The 4,878-nt window shown below is 47.9% G+C and overlaps 1 non-coding gene across 1 annotated transcript; it reads right to left on the bottom strand.

Annotated features, from left to right (window-relative positions):
* Positions 1 to 461: 461 nt before the first annotated feature.
* On the bottom strand, positions 462 to 533 carry trnaw-cca (transfer RNA tryptophan (anticodon CCA)). The gene has a single exon. It is a non-coding gene; the product is annotated as a tRNA-Trp (tRNA).
* Between the last annotated feature and the right edge of the window lie 4,345 nt (positions 534 to 4,878).

Here is a 4,878-nt window from a genome sequence, read left to right on the forward strand (position 1 = left end):
AATTCCCTTTGACATTTTATGTAAACTTGTTTGCATCTGAAGGTTGGATTTTAAGTGTTACAAAAATGTTTCAAATTAATGACTGACCATGTGACAGCGCACATGGGGATCAAATCCACAGCCTTGTTGTTATCAACACTGCGTCCTAACCAACTGAACTAAGCGGCCTATGGACAGAGCCAGGTATGGGTTTGAGCCGCACGCTGTGCGGTTTGTGTTTTATTTCTCACACTGGGTGACAGAGCGATTGTGCAAACAATGGACACATCACATCCCTGAAACATTGTTCTGATATAAAACAGTGTGAAATAAGAACTGAGCATGGAAATGGGACGGAACCAGAAATCAGGACTTTAATCTACTAAAGTTGATCTTGAAATTCTACCATGCACGAACATTCCAAGAGAACGAACTCTCTTCTGATATAAAATCCAGGAACTTGAGCTGCTGTAAAACGTAACTGAGCCTGACGTGATTTGAACACGCAACCTTCTGATCTGGAGTCAGACGCGCTACCGTTGCGCCACAAGCTCACAGATAAAGCAAAGACTTCCATTCCTGGCGGATTTACTTCTTGTTTAGATTCAGTGATTTAAATTAATTCAATCCTCATCTGACCTCCGCTCTGTAAAGGCCTGCGGCCCGACCTGAACCCAAGGGGACCCGACGACCTGTGTCGGGTCGGGGTCGTGTCGGGTCGCTCTTCCGGGTCTGGATTTCGGGCTCGGGCCAGGTTCGGGTCGGGCTGGGTCCAGGTCGGACTGAGTCCGTGTCGGACACACACAGTAAGTATTACATTTAACTCTGCTGGGAAGTTGAGTTTAATAAGTGTCAAAAGTTGAAATGGCAACCTAAGCTGGGAGTCCGGGTCATCAAGGAGGGAAATTCTGAGTCTGCGCAGTGAGCAAGTGAGCATCTCTATGACGTCATTGCGCTCATGCTGCAACTTCCTGTGGATTCGGAATCGGGAGGTGGATAAAGTTCCGGTGGTCGGGTAAGGCTCGGGTTAGTTTGGGCGTGGGAATAAATGGAGATACTCGGGCCGGGTCGGGCTCGGGTCCAATGTGGTTCTGTTGGGTTCGGGTCGGGTTTTTTTTCCTGACCTGAGCAGGCCTTTTCCGCTCTGTCAGTTCAGTGCCTTATTTAAAATATTACTTGGAGTTCTGTTTTACAGGGTCTCGGCTGTTTAAGTGTTTCCCAGACCCACTACTCTGATTAATCAGACATTTTGCTGCGAACTGCTGCTGCTACAATTGAAATGTATAAAAGAATTTCCAGTGACCTGCAACCAATGGACAAATACATTTCAGAAAGATAAAGCTCATTCACCAATCCACAAATGTGTCTTTCTGCTTATATTTATAAACAACTCCTTCTCTCCACGATGAGAACTAGACAATCACTCCAGTTATTTGAAAGTTAGTATAAGATGTTCCAGTTCATCAATTTTAAAACTGCAGCAGGTATTTTCCAGAAAACTTCTCTGTTGGAACCTCAGTCCCATTTAGATTGAAAGTGGACAATTAATGTATTCACTTGTTCATTGTGGACAGGTGTCTGACTTCGAATAAATCTCATTAACTTTCAATGAGGTGGCAGTATTTCTGTGCTCCCATTTTACACAGTCTGTCCTGTTCATGCACCATGTTTTTATTCTCCTCTCCCATTCTCCACAGGATACAGATTACAAGCATCATCAATCTAGCTGTTGAAAAGCATTGGAAGACTCTTGTCACACAGGTATTGAAACATTCATTATCCGCCATTTTACAAGTTGGTTGCTTTCAACACAGTCCGATGTACAATCATCTTGAAAAGAGATTCTCTTCAATATCCAATACAAACTGAATTACAAACCTGACAGACAAACACAGGAGAACAAGTGACTAGTGAACACAAACCTCGTGGTGCTCATTTTCAGATTTATTGCAGTCATCCGACAAAACAAGTGAAAGAATATTACAGTGAAATGATTTGGAAAGTAGGTGTGACTTTTGTTGGTGCCTTTCTTTGCTCTGTTGGTGAAACTTTCTTGCACCTGACTCCTGTTCATGTCTCTGTTTCCTCTATTGAATGAGGAAGGAGGTATTTGATCAGAAATCAACTGGATTGTGTACCTTTGAGAGGGGATTTCTGCACCATCAGGGCTGGAAACAGGAGTGAGTGAAAGACAATGTGTGGAGTTTGATTTTGTACAGAGGGAGAGCAAATCTAACAGGACTGTGAGATATTGGCCAGGATTTTACAGTCCCAATAGCGGTGAACTCTGAGACTTTCACTGCTATTGAGGGTCTGAACAGCACTGCAACTGCCGGTACATGCACACACTAACACCAGCATCTGGAAGTTGTGGTGATGAGAAATGTGCTTAGAAGGAGCCTCTGATCATAATCACACCAGCCCACTCTTTCAAGTGACAGGGACCTGTAGTTCAGCAATTTGTGCTCATTGCCCGCAATGTACCCTGATTTATACCTGGGTTGGATTAAAGCCTGTACCAACAGACTCAGGGCTGCTCGGGAAGGACTTTTCTGTTGACACAACTGCTCCACTATTCCAGGAAGACACCGGCAGCAGCAGGGGTCAACTTTCAGAGGGAGTTCAGACATTTTAAATAAAGAACAAAGAGAACAAAGAACAAAGAACGAAGATAATTACAGCACAGGAACAGGCCCTTCGGCCCTCCAAGCCTGCGCCGATCCAGATCCTGTCTAAAAATGTTGTATTTTATTTCTTAATTGTATGTAAGTTTTTAGCATGGCCTTATCAGAGTTCTTAAATTTACATCTGACTTTTTATTAACAAGATTGAAGTGCTTTTAAATGATCTCTAAATGTATATGACTTTTTATCAAGATTTACTTGGCCTCTTTGTAAAGACTCTTGAGCAAGATTGAAGCGACTTTTAAAAACTACATCTTATCCTTTAAAATCCTGCTTCCATGTAGATGACATTGGAAGATGACTTCAGAATAGCTTAGACTATCTTTCTAACAGGTACTGCAACAGCTTGAGACCTACTTTTCTGCAAAAGCTGATGAATTACCTTCCGGGAGCGGAGAGGAGCGGAGCGGAGCAGACCTATATGGACCGATATGAGGAGAACGCCGAGAGCGGAGCCTATAAATCCAATCCGAGGATCGAGGCCCAGTCTCTTACCTTCCAGGAGTGGAGTGGAGCTCTTCCAGTGTGCTGGAGTTTTGAAAAAAAAAGACCGCAATTGTTGACAACGCGATCGGTAGGTGGCGCTGTTTTGGCACAAGCGCAAATACAGCATGTGCCACGAAAACGTCACGACTAAAGATGGCGCTGCTCAAAGAATCACAGAGATGAAACCTAACAAACACGTGGCAGAATACAATGGCCGGAGTGAGAGAGTAGAGCCGGCCGGGGAGAGCAGCGCGGGGGCCGGGGACAGCAGCGCGGGGAGACCAGCGGCAGCGGTGCCGGGGGGCGGGGTGGGGGGGAGAAGGAGAGAGAAGGAGGGGGGAGAAAGAGGGAGGGGGGAGAAAGAGGGAGAGGGAGAGGGGGCGAGAAAGAGGGAGAGGGAGAGGGGGCGAGAAAGAGGGAGAGGGAGAGAAAGAGGGAGGGAGAGAAAGAGGGAGGGGGAGAAAGAGGGAGAGGGGGAGGGAGGGAGAAAGAGGGAGAGGGGGGAGAAAGAGGGAGAGGGGGAGGGGGGAGAAAGAGGGAGGGGTAAGGAAGGGGGAGGGGGAGAAAGAGGGAGAGGGGGAGGGAGAGGGAGGGGGAGAAAGAGGGGGAGAACGAGGGAGAGGGAGAGAAAGAGGGAGGGGGAGAAAGAGGGAGAGGGGGAGGGGGGAGAAAGAGGGAAGGGGAGGGGAGGGCGAGAAAGAGGGAGAGGGAGGGGGAGAAAGAGGGAGAGGGGAGAAAGAGGGAGGGGGAGAAAGAGGGAGAGGGAGGGGTAAGGAAGGGGGAGGGGGAGAAAGAGGGAGTGGGGGAGGGGGGAGAAAGAGGGAGAGGGAGGGGGAGAGCTGGGGGAGAGGGAGGAAGGGGAGAGAGTGTGGGGGGAGCAGCAGAACGGAAGGGGAGTGCCTTGTTCTGTGCATGCGCTATGAACACAACAGCAAAAGACTTACTGGCCAGTCCCTGGACCCGGTGACACCAAGGTCTTCGCACGCTCGCTCCCCGCGGCTCTCTACGGCCTTTCACTTCCGGCCTTCTCCATTCAGCCGTTCCCTCCAGCTGCGGATGCCCAATCCATTTGTTTTCTCCCCGACCCAGTTGCTTTCTCTACTTCTCCACAGTACTTCAGGCATTGCAACTGTTTGGTCCCTGCATTTTGCATGCTCCCTCTCCCCACCCCTCCCTGCTCTCCCCACCCCTCCCCCTCTTCACCCACCCCTCCCTCTACCCCCGCACCATAGTTGAATATCTGAAGTGCAGTTGCAAAGTCGGGGAAATAGCATGCAAAACAAAACTTCAACAATTCTGGGTTTAATTGCTGAAAAGTTTTATTAAGTTCATTCAGTATCAGAGGAACTGCTGTGCATGGATACATGAGTGTTGTGTCCAGCATTCCCGTTGGACAGACAGGCCGAGTCTCTGCTATGCACAGCTGAAGAGATTGTTCCTGGAGAGCCTTGTGGTGAATAAAAGCTTGGCTCTCTATTCCACTACTGTATTGTCCATGTGAAGAAGGCAAAGTCACAAGAGTCTGAGCTCAGTCTATTCTTGGTGAATGTTCCCCAAGCGCATCCCAATGTGCATTCCCAATTCATCCATAAATGCAATGTTCCTTTCCACATCGTGACCAGCTCCGCAGCATGATCCAGTTGCCTTCGTTGCTTGAATGCTGACCTTAAGACTCAAGGATTGTTTTCTCGACGGCATGTTTTACATGAAAAGAAGAAAAGCAAATCTG

The sequence above is a fragment of the Heterodontus francisci genome, unplaced genomic scaffold (assembly GCF_036365525.1).
Source record: "Heterodontus francisci isolate sHetFra1 unplaced genomic scaffold, sHetFra1.hap1 HAP1_SCAFFOLD_210, whole genome shotgun sequence".
Classification (NCBI taxonomy): Eukaryota; Metazoa; Chordata; class Chondrichthyes; order Heterodontiformes; family Heterodontidae; genus Heterodontus; species Heterodontus francisci.